The sequence below is a fragment of the Coptis chinensis genome, chromosome 1, assembly GCF_015680905.1.
Source record: "Coptis chinensis isolate HL-2020 chromosome 1, ASM1568090v1, whole genome shotgun sequence".
Lineage (NCBI taxonomy): Eukaryota > Viridiplantae > Streptophyta > Magnoliopsida > Ranunculales > Ranunculaceae > Coptis > Coptis chinensis.
Window position 1 is genome coordinate 58,883,531 of NC_141456.1, and position 16,761 is coordinate 58,900,291.

Below are 16,761 nucleotides of genomic sequence, written 5' to 3' on the forward strand. Positions count from 1 at the left end.
TGTCCGTCTCGCATCCTCCAACAAACTTATCAAATAGAAAAAGAATTGAAAACCCTCACTCTCTTTCCTCGTCTCCTTTAACATGTATGAAGAAGCAGAACAGTTGACACAACAAATGAGTTTAAAGGGTTCGATAAAGGTGATTTCTCAGGGAGTAAGAAAAGGAAGAAGTGATTGATGGATTGTGTTCATCTTCTAAAGGAATTGTGTAGTAAGTGAGAGCTCTGAGAGGTACCAATTTACTTTTTATTGTTTTTATGACCTACCAAGTCTCTTGGTCTAGTAGTTGTCTATATCTTGATGCAGTAGGTTATTTCCTAATTTTTGACTTCCAAATAAATGAAACAGATTGACTGTGACTAGTTTACCAATATTATCATCTTGGGTTGCAACGATTTTTTTTTTCCTTCCTAGTATGTAGATATTTATCTTTTTCTTCCGCTTGCAGTGATGAGTTTCTAGAGAAGGAACATGCTAGTTTACCATCCGTTTGGATGGATTCCTGGATAGCCATGAAAGCTGTAATAAGAGTGCAAACCTTTCAGATTATTGTCTTGCAAGTCATTGTTGGGTCACTACCTGGGTCACTACCGTGGACTGCCATGGTGTTCTTTATAATGCGGTTCGAACTAATTGGTGAGCATAGATGTAAATTCAAATAAGTAGGGTCTTTACAATTTGGTTTGAACTAATAGTTTGTACCGATTAATCCGGCTGATAAAATATTACGTTTTACTAATTGCGGGCTTTAACAATAACAATGCGGCTGGCCTCCTCTGCTTGTTCGCAATTGGATGTGCTATGGGATCTTTTTCTTGGTGGAGTAATAGCAGATAAGATGTCTCGCATTTATCCACACTCAGGTCGCACCATGTGTGCCCAGTTTAGTGCCTTCATGGGCATACCATTTTCATGGTTCCTTCTGATTGTTATTCCACAGACAATAAATAGCTGGTTCACCGTTGCCACAACCCTCTTCTTCATGGGACTTATGATTAGTTGGTGTGCCACTTGTGCAAATAATCCAATCTTCACTGAGGTGGTTCCTACTAAGCATCGGATGATGATATATGCATTTGATTGTGCCTTCGAAGGATCTTTCTCATCATTTGCAGCCCCCATAGTTGGGATTCTTTCAGAGAAGATTTATGGCTATGATCCAAAGTTTGTGAATCCACTGTTTGGGTCCAAACAGGAGGCTTTTGCACTTTCAAGAGGTCTTTTATCTGTGATGGCCCTGCCATTTGGCTTGTGTAGCCTGTTTTATAGCCCATTGTATCTTACATATAAACGAGACCATGAGAGTGTTCGACTGGCAAGTTTGAAAGAGCAAGAGAGTATTCATGATACGAGGTGATTCTTTCTTTCCACTGGAAAAGCCTCTTTTGTAGACGAGTTGTTAATGGCATAATTTTATGTTCAAGTTTCTTTTCTTCTTCGTTTTCTTTTTCTGCTTAAGAGTTTGCTTTACCTGCTCTCGGGGTAATTGTTGTAAAGGTGTTTCTCTTCTCTTCTCCCACATTTCTAATCTCTAATCCTTAAACTATACCCTAAGTCTTAAACTTCGAAACACTAACATATAATGGAAGACCACAACTTTTTAGAAGATGAAGATGAACCATTTAATGAACAAACGTTTGAGGTACAAGAACAAATTAGAGAAATAAGAGAAGATGAAAGTAGATATGAAATGAAAGATAATGAAGAAGAGAGAAGAATGGAAGATAACCAAATAAGAGAAAATATTGAAAGTGAAGAAGTTGCAATGGAAACTTAAGAAGTTGCAATGGGAAGTGAAGACGAAGATGATATGATTAGTCAGACAATGGAGATGTCAAGAAATCGTCGACGACCAAGACAACCAATTAATAAGGTAACCTAGATTATGTGGTGTGCATATAGAAGTTCTTACACCCGAGAGTTCTAGTCCCAAACGACCCCGCCACATCGCATTTGGTCATCCTGAATTACCCAGCCACATCGTATAGACCAATTATTTCAAACGATATGAGCAGCATAGTATAAAATATCGCGATATGTATCGAGATTTCAGCAAAAGATATGAATATATCAAGGATATGCTAAAGATACTTTCCAGTATAAAATCTGTAAATATCCCCGATATATCGACGATATAATAGATAAGTATGACAATATATCACTAATTTCGTTCTAATTCAGATTTATTTGCCACTGAACAAGATCAAGCTTAAGCGAAACCATGAAGTTCAAAAAAGGAAATGAGGTGGAAGTGTTGAAAAGAGAAGAGGTAGTATGAATCCTGGTTTCCTGGTATAATGCATTTCAGAAGATATAGATATACATACACTCTTAGATATATACTTGTCAATTATGAAGATGTTAGGCCTTATCCGTCACCAGTGAAGGGAATAGGAGCGGATGGTTGGTGATTCTGCAGAAGCTTTTAATCTTCAATGTTGGAGGGTAAAGGTCGTGAAGGTCTTTGAACAATAACAACTTTGTGATTAGATTGTGGGTCCATCCACCTTAAAGGATTCCAAAGATCTAATTTAAGGGTGCGGCAAGCTTGGCAAAACAACAAGTGGGTTGTAATTGAGAAGGTATAGATTAATTTACCTTTTCATCAAGAGGTAACTAATAATCATTATGGAGTATGTTCTGTGTACTGAAATGATTTACTTTTTTAGTATCAATGAAAATTAGTAAACTTTGTCTTCTCTGCTTAAATATCATGAGTGCCGTTTGTTGCACTCTTAAACCTTGAAAATTCTGGACTTCAATGGTGTTTTTTAGAAACAAAGAATATGTGGATATTTCAAATGTGTGGATATTTATCGATATATCCACGATATTTACAAATGCCCCGATGTAAAATATCCCCACACAGGAGGATATATCCACGATACATATCCATAAATCAGAAGTCGATATTTTGCCATATCCCGATATTTTGTACTATGATGAGCAGACCACTCCAGAGGTAAAATTCCAGTAGGAAATCTTAAACGACCTACTCACATCGTTTCGCTTCAGTCCCAAACGATATAGCCACATCGAATTGGCTGAGTTTCAAACGACCCATCCACATCGAATGTGAGAACAATTTATTAAAATGAAATGAAATTTTACCAAATCAACTGCGTAATTACAATTCAAATAAAATTGTATAAAAAACCATCTATATAATACATCACTTAACAATTGTTCTTCATGCAGGATCCTTTGTGAGGTTCTGAGAACCATGGAAACTCGAATAACGTGGATGATGTTCAACCGTTTTCAATGGATACAACATAAATATTTACTACAGATGAGGTACATATTAGGCATTGATTTTATTTGACTTTATTTATTTTCTAAATGAAATTATATTACTGTATTGATTGTTGCTTTCTTTCATATCTTTAGGTATTTCATACATGTAATGAGGCAATTGGTTCGGCAATTGCTGGGGAAAACTATGTAATGTGGTTGTGGTAATTGGGAAGTTGTAGTATGCTCAGGGGAATTGAGTACCAAGGCTGGATTTAACTTGTGAGAGTTCGGGTATGTATCGTTCACACAAAAAGGTAGATGAAGATAGGGCTAATGATGAACGTAAAATAAATAGTTTTACTAATGAATAAAACGTTGAAACTCTAAACGAAAGTAAAACCAAAACTACTTTGTTACTAGATTTATCAAAGATTTATACTCTCAATCCTATTGAGATATAGTGGAGTAGACGATTCGTTCCACTCCTAGTTCTTTCACATGTAATGTTTTCTAAGTCTAATCAATCTTAACTAAAGTCTAATGAGAGATTTACGAATTATAACTACGATGCAACTACCCACAAGATACGACTAATTAACTACGGAATGCTGCGTTGATTCTATGATAAGGAATTATGGGGGATTGATTCCACCTTAACTCAACTTAACTTACTAACGACGAATCGTTGTAATCCGAATTGAACTGCTGCGCAGAACAATTGGTTCTTCCTAATCCCTAATTACACATAGCACTTCTACCAATTCATAACTAGCATGTAAATGATTAAACCCATTCTCATGGTGAATTAATCGTTTCTAGAATATAATAGAAATTACGACGACTCTACGATAATTGGAATCAAGTTTTCATCAAGGCTTCTCAACCCCCTCTAATGGAGGTTTAGCCGAGAATCATTCCGCAATCATTTCCATATAAATCTAAACTAAACATAATATCAAGATTCCAACTTTACTAATTTAACAAACAATACTTGAAATCTAATTAATAATTAAGAAATGATATCAACAAGAATTTAAACTAGATCTATAAATGAAATGACAAAAAAAAAAAAGAATTGAATAATAATAAACTATTTTATTAATCTAATCAAATGAATAACAATATTTTAAAGGTTTAATCTAAAACAAGGAATGAAATGAAACTAAACTTAATTAAAAACCATTAAAACTAGATCTAGAGGCTATTCTAATGACTACTTTCTATCCTAAGCTCCTAGATATCTTCAGAGTTAAGTCCTCTTTCTTGATAAGGAGGAAATCAGATCCAAAAATCGTGCATGGCCTTGGAGCCATGTTTTGGGCTAGAAAATCGGGCCCAAAACCCAATTTCTTCAGTCCAAAAAGGGCTTTCCACCTGGATTCGGCTTCAACAGAATTTTAGTCCACTTCTGCTCCTTTGATTGGGCCAAATCTTGGACCATTGGAAAGCTCTTTCCAAGCCGGTCGTTTTGACATAAGGTAGGCCCAATTCCAAGGTCTGAGTCCAAAGATACCGTCTTCGGAAGTTTTACTGACTTTGTGCACTGTTTCTGCCTGCGTGGACTTGACTTTTCAAGGTCTGAGTAGGCTTTACAAAGGCTTTGTCTTCTCGAATCTTGGCCTTTAATCACAGAACTCCTTAGCAACCAACCACTACTCCTTTATCTCATCAAGGTGGCACATTTATGCACATAAGTGACTTTGAAGCCTGGAACGCATAAAAACACGTGATCAGTATTAACTCTTAATTATTACTCACATAATTAGTCTAAAAGTATGATTGTTAAGGGGTTAAAACTATAGTTTTGGGCTTTTATCAAACCACCCCCAAACAGCATTTTGTTTGTCCTCAAGCAAATATGAGAAATTTGAATAAGTGACCAAAAATGGAGTTCTAACTACTCTCGTTTCGCTGAGTGCGATTGCATTTACCATATGCAATAAGGCCTTAAACCACTAGGAATTCCCTAGTGGACGAGTTCTAGCCTCGTAAGAGTTTTTCAATGAAGGTACTCACAAACTTCATCTATACTACAACGACTAAAAAATAAAACTATTGTTTCCTTATTCATGCTCCCAATTATCTATACATCTCACTAGTAATGCATACAGAAATATCAAGTCGAAACCTAAGTTAATATATGCATAATAATCGATCATCTACGAATAAACATATATACAATGAGTAATACTATGAAATGCATTAACAGGTCCGTTTATGAAACTCGGAATAACGTCCTTAAGTAGGTTCTCATAATAATAGTCAAGATACAACACTTTGATTTTTCCACTCAAGTTTAAAGCTACTCGGTCTTGAAGATGGGCACATTTACCTTACAATCTCAATGACACAACAAGGAAGCTCGAGTCGATCAACACATCGCCACTTACTATCACACTAACTAACCTATTCCTAATTGAGCTAGATGTCTTTATTATGTGTTGCGGGGATTAGGAGATGGTTTAAGAAGGAAGGAAATGGATATTCAAAAGGACAAGTCTGAGATAATAGAGTCTTCATATTATGTAACTTAGAGAAAACCTTGTTATTTTCTTTTGCTTCTATACTTTGTTTCCATCCTTAGAGAAAACCTTTTTTTTTTCTTTTTCTTTGGCTTTTGACTCCTTTTATTCTATTTTTTTTGGAGTTTTTATTTTATTTCTATTTTTATTTTTTCTTTTCTTTGGATGGAAACTTCTTTTCTTTATTTTCTGAAGCAACTAACTAATTTTTGTTTACACAGGTTTTTCTCTTCTTCTTTCTTCCTCATTCTATTCTCAGACTTATTCTAAATTGGGTAGGTTGTTTTTTTTTTTGTTTTTTTTGTAACAGGGTAAAGGATTTGTGGTTTATGAAAGGCTAAAGAAAGGTTAGGAGGGGCTTACTAGTGGAAAATAATTCATAGGTTTGAATTTCGGCTATATCGATCCAAAGAGGGCCTAAATTCTCGCTTAGGATATGGCATAGTGATCAAGCAAGTGGGACGTGTGATTTCTCTATCCCGGATTTTACTTATCCCTTGTGTCATTTCTCAAATGTTTCACTCATATAAAGGCTTTAGGCTATATTCTCACGAGATTTGTAGAATAGAATAAGTACTCTAGCCTAGATTTAAACTTTTGCTAACAATCATAGATACTCATGTAATATATTTATAGATAGATGCAAAGATTATTACCTACATATTAACCTAAGTTTCCAACAATTATTTTGATGCAAAAGCTACGTGAGACTTCTAGATTGTTAAGAGCATAGAGAAAGAAAACAATACCAATATTCCTAACTGTATAGCATAAACTTATTTATTTATATTTTTGAAATTTTTAACTTGAAAACAAATGCATATTATACATATCTATATCCTAACAGATGCCTTAATTACACGTGTTTCTATCCCCCAACAAGAAGCATGCTTTGTCCTCAAAGCATTTAAATAAAGAGGGTAGAAAAATACCATGGAAACGCGTGAAATTCTGGAACATCTGCAAAACAAAGTTAGAACATACTAATATAGGAAATAAAAAAAACTGACGCAACTCTATAAGAGTTCCACCCATTATGGGGTTAACAAGAATAAAATTGCTTGGGACATAAACAAACACTAACTGGAATTAAAAAAACTGACCTTATCTCCCGCTTTTATTCTTCATCCTCCTCATCCTTTTCTTCTATAAAGAAGTGATGTTCCTTCGCGTCCTGCCATGCCATGATAATTTGCAAGGCTTCCCGCCATTTATCATATATTATTGCTAACCTATTAAGCGCCACTCGGTCTGACGGGGTATAGGGTGCAACCTGATGAGGTTGTATCCTCCACCCTTGCCAAGTCATTGCATGGAAAGATCGAATAATACTATTGGTGGGTCGCACAGTGTCGACCGTAATCCAATTCGTGAAACGTGTACAAAAAATAGGAAAGAAATATAACATAATACGGGAAATTAGAATAGGCATAAGGTAAGGCACAGGTGCGCGGTAGGTGCGCGCGGGTTGGGCCCAAGCCCAATTCAATTCGGACAATTTCCGATTTTTCGCGTAATTTCAAAATAACATTGCCGCTTCGTTACCGGCCCGATTTTTGCGAATGAGATATGGAAATGATCAAGAGAGAATTTCCAATCCAATGATCTATAAAACACTCTATTCTGACCATGGGTGACATATAAGTAAATGGAAAACGCCTCGAAGTGCGTGTATAATGTAAGTTATGCGAACAAATAAAATTTAAATTCATAGATTATGTCAACCCGAATCGGAATACAATTTAACGGCCTAAGCAACTCTAATAGGATATAAAACATTCTAGGACGGAAACACGAACACCCCACCCCCAAACAAATTTTTACAACAGAGTTTAGAAAATTTGCTTTTTTTAAAAGTGGGTCTTTTAAAGTCAGATTCATGAGACTTCCTAGATTACTATGTTTATTATTTAATATTTTTTTACTTTTATAAGGAAAAACAATAAGCAATAAGGACATAATTCACTCTATAGAGAAACATGACTCAAAAATCCGAGAAAACATGCAAGAGTGGAAAACGTGAATTATGTTAAACGTGGACTTAGGATCCGGTACTTACAGTCACACACTCCATAGGGAGGGCCCGGTTACCTGAATGGTATATATGGAAATGAAAGAAAATGCACCAAACACAAAAATTGAGTCGTTTATAGTCAGATACTAGAGACTTTATCTAAACATATGTATGAACATGCAGTTTATCATGTATCAACAACTGAAATAGTTGTGGATCATTCCATAAATAAATATCACAAAAAACATACCCAAACACAATCAAGCACCAAGATTTCCTATGACGCAACCTAGTGAAATAAAAGCGAAGTCGGATAGACCTATAACGTAACCTAGCATGCACTTCTTTTTCATCTTTGAGCGAGAGGGTGTCCTAGTGAATAAGTGTGGAAAAGTGAATGGTTGTGGAAGATATGATGGATATGGATAAGTTGTAGAAGGAAAGAATGGAAAAAATGAGGATGTGGGTTTAGCACAAAACTCATTCATGGTGTAGGTAGGGACTGCCTCAATTCTGAAAATGAAGGTGTCAAATGGTTTGTCCTACAAGTATTTGTTTGCTAGGAGGATTTAAAAAATTATGAAGCACATGAGAAACAAAAGGATCGAAAGTGCAAACTCGAGATGCCTTTGAAAGGGTGGAAGGAGGGAGTCGAGGCGGATGTTGTGCAAAGTAGTTCTTGATAGGGTGACTCATCACCTGCTCTAAGAAACTCATCGAATTCCTCATCTAGCTTGGTCATATCCACCTTACTATGGTATTCCTCTATATCTTTGAGAAAGTCATCTATCTCGTCCTCATCCATAATATGTGTATCGACTAGTGTAGGGATGAAAATGTTGGAGTATGAACTTTCAAAGGAAAGAAATTTGGGCATCTGATTATCAGGGAACGTGTTGTTGAAATAATCTCGAGCGAAGCTCTCGATCATGCTAACCTCTCCATCCATAGACGAATCGGATAACTGTGTCTTTGTTTTAAAAACATTTACTTCAACAGAAAGATGGCCAAAAGACATGGACATTGAACCATCGTGGCAATTTATGAGCGCATTGGCAGTTGCCAGGAAAGGATGCCCTAAGATGATCGGGACAGAGTCGTTAGCGACTTTTGTATCGAGGATGACGAAATCAGCCGGATAGTAGAAATCCTGAACCTTTACCAGCACGTTTTCAACCACCCCTTAGGATACTTAATAGACCGATCAGCTAATTACAACGTCATTTTAGTGGGTTGCATCTCCTCTAGACCTATTTGTCTATACAAATAAAACGGGAGTAAGTTAACACTAGTCCCCAGGTCTAATAACGCGGTCGTCGTATAGAAATCTCCTAAGGTGCATTTATGCAATGGGGCGACCGGGGGTCCTTGTACTTAACAATTCCGTTATGTTCGGATAGAGTTGGGAATTGTTATGTTAAAAGGCGTCTTTTGGTATATTGGTCTTACGCCTAGTAGTACACAACTCCTTAAGAAACTTAGCATGGTGTGGTAGCTTTTTAATAGCTTCGAGGAAGAGAAGGTTTATAGTTAGATTCTTGAAAACGTCCCTAATCTCCTCATAATTTGTATCCCTAGTTAACATGGCTAATTTTTGTGGAAACGGTGGTTTCTCTCTATATTTAGCATATGTATCACCTGGATGTTTAACCTTGGCTTTCTGTTTCTTAGGTTGTGTTGTAACTAGTACCTCTACAGTGGTAGGCTCTTCAGTTTCTATTTCGGTATCTAGTAAAGTAGCAGGTGTAGGGGCTACTGGTGGGGTAACTATAGGCATAATTACTTTGTTATCAACCACTCTGCCAGAACGGAGAGTGGTGATGGCATTTAGCTCACCTACGTTTTCATTTTCATTACTAGTATTACCGGTTACCTCAAAGGCTGCGTTTGTTGTTTTAGGAATAGGTATCGCGTGACCTGGAAACACACCTTTGGGTTGGGCTTTATCTTGGCCTAACTGTTGGCTTAAATTATTAACACGGATTGTAGAATCTGTTGGTTAGATTGAGCCATGGTTTGGAAGAGTTGTTGGCTTACCTGTATGAAGGTGTCAAGACGATCCGATTATGTGGGTGTAGTGGTCACGGGTGGTGTGATTGGAACTATCTCGCATTGATTATTTATCAGCGGATTATGATAGGTATTATTTACCGGAACGATACCTCTATTAGCATTATAATTATTATAACTACCTTGACCTTGTGCTTGACCTTGTCGAGGTTGTGCTTGGTTGTTATAATTATTTTAATTACCCTGACCCTGTCCTTGTCGTGGTGGAGCTTGGTTATAACTGTGCGTTGGCCTAACATATTGATTATTGTACCCTGGAGGTGTGACTTGTTGGTTATTTCTCCAACCGAAGTTAGGATTTTGTCTCCAAGGGGCGTTAGGTTCACTATTAATGGAACAAACATGTTCATAGGCTATAGGACAGTGGGAGTCGGGATGCTCAGGACTCCAACAGAAACTACATGGATTGGAATTTACATTCATGACGGGGATAGGCTTTTGTTGTACAGAAATGGCCTCTACCTTTTTAGTGAGTGATTCGATTAGAGTTTTAAGCTCGGGATCGTGTTTTATCTCAAACATACCGGCGGCCTTAATTGTATTAGAAGAACTAGCGGAGCGGTGGATATCGTCACTACCCCCCCAGTTGTTATTTCGCTTAGTTTGATCCTCTAAAAATTTATAAGCCTCCGAGGCTCCTTTACTTAGGAAACTACCCCCATTCATTATGTCAAGGACTTCTTTATGGTGGTGTAGAAGTCCTTTGAAAAAGGCACGAACTAACGTGTCTTTCGCTAGGTTATGATGTGGACACTCTATAAGGAGATCGGTGAAACGATTTTAAGCCTCTGAAAATGATTCATGAGGATTTTGTCGAAAGAAATGAATCTTGGAAAGCATCTCATCAGTCTTTAGGGGTGGGTAAAATGCTCCATAAACGGTGAACAAGTTTAGCCCACGAGTCCATTGTAATTAGGCTTTGGGCGTTAACCAAGACGCCGCCTTATCGGCTAAAGTGAAGGGAAATACCCTGAGTTTAATTTGTTCAGCACCCACCGTAGGATGGTGGAATGTTGTAAGAACTTGTTCAATCCTACGCATGTGTTGATAAGGTTTTTCATGGTCTAAACCATGAAAAACAGGTAACAAATTAAAAATATTTGGGGGGATTCGGAAATCCCCCACTGGGTCTGCTAGAACGATACAAGATTTGGGGCTATCGCTCAAGGCTTTATAAAAGTCAGAGAGAGGAGTCTCTCCTTCTTCGGGCATTATGTCAGGTATAGTATGTGGAATAGTAGCTAGAGGTGCAATGAGTGGTATACTAGATAGGCGTGCTTGTTGACGTTGCCGTGTAATTACGTTAGGTGTTTTTGTTCGACCAGACCTTAATCTCATACAAGGCTAAGACCAAACTTAACTAAACACGACAACACTCTAAACAATCCTGATATAGTAGTATAAACCTCTAACAGAAGATGTGAGGTGTGGAAGAAAGGAATACCTGATTGCGTCCTTACTTCGCTTATGAATAGCATTTTGTTTACGCGTGTTCAGTGTATATAACAAGTTAGAACACTGAAAAACTTGAAAAATCGAAGTTCGAAACAAACCTGTGGAAATCCGGCAAAATTCAGCTGAGGGCGCGGGAGCGCTCTCCTTAGGTGCAGGTGAGCTCAATGTAAATTTCGAGTTCCAGTGATTTGAGCGCCGGCGGTGTCGCTCGATTTAGGGGGCACGGTCGCTTTCGGGGCTCGGTGTGGTGGTCGCTCTTCCTTTGAAGCGCAGAGGCGCTCCGTATTTTTGCCGAGGAACTTTCAATTGCTGAAACGGACGACCACAGTTAGAATCAAACAAGGGTGGGTGGGTGAAATGGGACTTTAAAAAGAGTACTTATACAACGAAAACAATGCGAAAGTAAACTAAGATGGCAGCGGCGCCATTTGATAAACGTAAAATAAATAGTTTTACTAATGAATAAAGCGTTGAAACTCTAAACGAAAGTAAAACCAAAACTACTTTGTTACTAGATTTATCAAAGATTTCTACTCTCAATCCTACCCCCCTATTGAGATATAGTGGAGTAGATGATTCGTTCCACTCCTAGTTCTTTCACATGTAATGTTTTCTAAGTCTAATCAATCTTAACTAAAGTCTAATGAGAGATTTACGAATTATAACTACGATGCAACTACCCACAAGATACGACTAATTAACTACGGAATGCTGCATTGATTCTATGATAGGGAATTAGGGGGGATTGATTCCACCTTAACTTAACTTAACTTACTAACGACGAATCGTTGTAATCCGAATTGAACTGCTACGCAGAACAATTGGTTCTTCCTAATCCCTAATTACACATGGCGCTTCTACCAATTCATAACTAGCATGTAAACGATTAAACCCATTCTCATGGTGAATTAATCGTTTCTAGAGTGGAATAGAAATTACGACGACTCTACGATAATTGGAATCAAGCTTTCATCAAGGCTTCTCAACCCCCTCTGATGGAGGTTTAACCGAGAATCATTCCGCAATCATTTTCATATGAATCTAAACTAAACATAATATCAAGATTCCAACTTTACTAATTTAACAAACAATACTTGAAATCTAATTAATAATTAAGAAATGATATCAACAAGAATTTAAACTAGATCTATAAATGAAATGACAAAAAAAAACGAATTGAATAATAATAAACTATTTTATTAATCTAATCAAATGAATAACAATATTTTAAAAGTTTAATCTAAAACAAGGAATGAAATGAAACTAAACTTAATTTAAAACCATTAAAACTAGATCTAAAAGCTATTCTAATGACTACTTTCTATCCTAGGCTCCTAGATATCTTCAGAGTTAAGTCCTCTTTCTTGATAAGGAGGAAATCAGATCCAAAAATCGTGCATGGCCTTGGAGCCATGTTTTGGGCTAGAAAATCGGGCCCAAAACCCAATTTCTTCAGTCCAAAAAGGGCTCTTCAGCTGGATTCGGCTTCAACAGACTTTTAGTCGACTTTTGCTCCTCTGATTGGGCCAAAGCTTGGACCATTGGAAAGCTCTTCCCGAGCCGGTCGTTTTGACATAAGGTAGGCCCAATTCCAAGGTCTGAGTCCAAAGATACGGTCTTCGGAAGTTTTACTGACTTTGTGCACTGTTTCTGCTTTCGTGGACTTTGACTTTTCAAGGTCTGAGTAGGCTTTACAAAGGCTTTGTCTTCTCGAATCTTGGCCTTTAATCACAGAACTCCTTAGCAACCAACCACTGCTCCTTTATCTCATCAAGGTGGCATATTTCTGCACATAAGTGACTTTGAAGCTGAACGCATAAAAACATGTAATCAGTATTAACTCTTAATTATTACTCACATAATTGGTCTAAAAGTATGATTGTTAAGGGGTTAAAACTACAGTTTTGGGCTCTTATCAGCTAATAAGAGAAATATGGGAACCGTAAAATGTGATTGTCCATTTAAGTTAAGATGTTGTTTCCAATGCGGCACTGTCGATATAGTTGGGAAATTGTTGTTGTTAATGGTGTTCACAACCATCCACTGACGAAGACCCTTGAAGAATATGCATTTGCTACTCTGCTGACCATTCCGCAATTCGAGTAATTGTCAGAGATGACTCAAAATTCAGTTAAGCCTAAAGAAGTTTTGAAATCCATCAGAAATAGGTATTTTGAAAACCTATCCAGCATATATCAAGTCTTTAATGCGAGGCACAAGGTGAGGATGTTGGATATGAACGGTCGCACGTAAATGCAGAGATTATATTAGATGTTAGCAAAAAAACCATTATTTTCGAGGAGGTGAAAGAGGATACGAATACGGATGAGATAACGGGGTTGTTATGGACCCATCCAGAGAGTGTTAAGTTGGCTCGGACTTTTCCAAAAAAATTCATCATAGACGCTGCCCACCTACAAAACCAATAGGTATCGGTGGCTTTTTGTACAATTTCGAGAAAAAAACTTACAAGACCAAAAAAAGTGCAATAGTTTCTTCTTTAGACTATTCTGTTACTGTATCTGCTGGTTCAACTGTTGGTGGAACTGGTGCTTCCACTTCGTGTGTTGTAATTGTCACTTGGTTGTTATCCTTCAATTCTTCAGTGGTTATTTCCTTTTCGGATATCGCAATAGTTGGTGTTACAACGTACAACACAGATTTAGTTAGTCACAACTCACAACTTAACCAGTAGTCCTCATTGTGGAACATGATAAACAGGTGCTTCAACACTCAACAAACCTTAAAAATTATGTTTTAGGTTTTGTGCAATTTAATTCACCATAATAGCTCAATGATCACATAGAGAGGCCTTCAAACAATAGTTAAAATCATATGAACTTGTGTAAGTTTGGAGATCATGATCACATATAACATAATCATTAAATAATGCACATTATACTAGACAGTCATTAGATTCTTTAGTTTTAGAACTTGTATTGGATTGAATAACTTTAAGACTAAGTTGTTTAAATGATTGGAAACATAACTTGAAATAAATGAAATGATTGATTGAAAGAAGAAGAACAAAGAAATGAAATGATTGATTGATTGAAGAACAAAAAGTAAATGACTTGAATGAAAAATGAAGAAAAAAGTAAATTGACTTGAATGGAAATGACTATAAAATAAATCCTACATGACACTATAATAAGTCTAGGTGCATTCTCTCTCCCTAACTTTTGGTTCTTATACCCCTACTTTTGCCCTTCACCATTACATTTGAGACACCTTACCTTTTGCTTTATGCTTTTGCTTTTTGATTTCTTCTTGATCAAGATAGGTTTTAGAGAAAACCTTTTTTTGTGTTAAGGACATCCATCTCTGGTTTCTGAGTTGAGGACTTGACTTTCAACTCTTTGGTTCTGAGTCCTTGAACTTTGACCTTTGACTTTGACTTTGACTTTTTTATTGCAACTTCGAGTCTTCATAATAAGCGTAATTAAGGCTCCTTTTGGTGCTAAGACGCAACTTTTATGGTAAGTGGTATGAATTGCTTTGTAACCTGAAAAAGGTAATAAAAACTATGAGTTGTCTTTTCATTATGCAGAAGAAGGGTTGTAATGCAGTAATGTAAGGATAATAAAACGCACATTTGGGAGTTGATCACCACCCCCAAATAGCATTTTGCTTGTCCTCAAGCAAAGATGAGAGAAAAACTAAGATCACAAATGAGTGATTTATTATAAGTTACACTAATCTCGTTTCGCGGAGTGCGATTGCATTGACCATATACAACAAGGCCTTAAACCACTAGGAATTCCCTAGTAGACAAGCTTTAAGCCTCGTGAGAGTTTTACCGTGAAAGTACTCACAAACTTCTTCTATCTGGTACAAAGAGTTTTGTTTCTTTATTTATTCTCATAAGTTTATACATCTCATTAGCGGTGAATAAGGACAAGTTCCTTTGGACTTAGAATAATATATGTACAGTAATTTAATCATCTAAAGATAAATGTGCAAAACATGCATGAGCAATGAAATGTAAAAACAGAGTCGTTTTCGAGACTTTTGGAGAGCGTCCTTAAGGTGGGTTCTCACAGGGATGTGTTAAAACACAAACTCTCTGATAGATTCACTCAAGTGCAGCGGATAATTATATTCCTCACATACTCAAATGACGTCCAAAGAAACCGGGGTCGATTGATCACACTTGCCACTTACTATCACACCATCCTATTCCTAATTAAGCTAGAAGTTTTTTATTATGAGTTACAGGGCTAGGGTGATGGTTTAGAAAGAAAAAGGAAGGGAAAAACAAAAATCTGATAAGTTGAGAAATTGAATCTTCAAAATACTTGTAACTAGAGAATAACCTCGTTTTGTTATTTGCTTTCGAATTATGATTCTTTAGCCCTTTGGCTTTGTGACTCCATATGGTTTTGAATTTTGGGAGTTCTAACTTTGCTTTTGTTCCTTATATTGTCGATCTCCTTTTTTATTTGGAACTTTTGGGAGATTCGATTTTTGACTCCTTTGATTTTTTTTAAAGTTTTGGTTTTTGATGTTTGTTTGTTTGTTTGTTTTTTTTTTGAAGCAACTAACTGATATGTTTTTGTACAAGGTCTTCTCTTCTCTTTTTTTGATATCCATCCAATTCTCAACTTGTCAGCTGGGTAAGCTTTTTATTGTGTGTGGTAACGAGTTAAGGATTTATAGTGAAAAATAAAAATGCTTTTAGAAAATGGTGAAGGCTCAAGAGAGGTAATTAACTAGAGGAAAAACTATCTTTTTGGGGTTTTTAACGTTTATTTGGCTATATCGATCCAAAAAAGACCTAAATTCTCTCCTAAGATATGGCGTGATGATCAAGCAAGTGGAAGTGTAGTCTTTCTATATATCCAGACATCTTTTTTTATCATCACTCAATAATCATTCAGATGAGGCTTTTGGTTAGATTCTCACAGGAGATGGAACTTAATTGTTCTAACTTTGGTATCGGAAACTCACTGCTATATACAATCAAATGCTTATGCATACCATTCATGAAAAAATGCATAAACTATTGTACGTATATTAGTCTAAGTTCGATGAACGAATCCTTACTCTATTGCTATAATGAGACTTCTAAACTTTTTATTCATCATAGAAAAAGAAAACAAGACTTTTAATACTAAACAGAAAAATATTTTTGGTCTTTTTTTTTTTTTTTTTTTTTTTTTTTTTTTTTTTTTTTTTAGAAAGGAAGAAATATACTATTATATCTACTATAGAAAATGCATAATTTTTACAAAATGTTACTATACCACCCCCAAGTAGAAATATGCTTTGTCCTTAAAGTATGAAGAGATAAGAAAAGAGATTACTATATAAACAAGAGCAAAAACGGCGATACACTTGTATTATGTTCTTCATGATGAAAATATGCCACCCCCAAATAAGTTTGGGCGTGGGTTGTTTGATAGAGAATGAGAAATACATGATTTATTGTACTAATGATTATTATTTTACTATGAAATATTT

At 36.3% G+C, this 16,761-nt stretch overlaps 1 pseudogene; it reads left to right on the forward strand.

Annotated features, from left to right (window-relative positions):
- The first annotated feature begins 617 nt into the window (after positions 1-617).
- Positions 618-1,401, forward strand: LOC147524726 (uncharacterized; annotated as a pseudogene).
- The last annotated feature ends 15,360 nt before the right edge of the window (positions 1,402-16,761 follow it).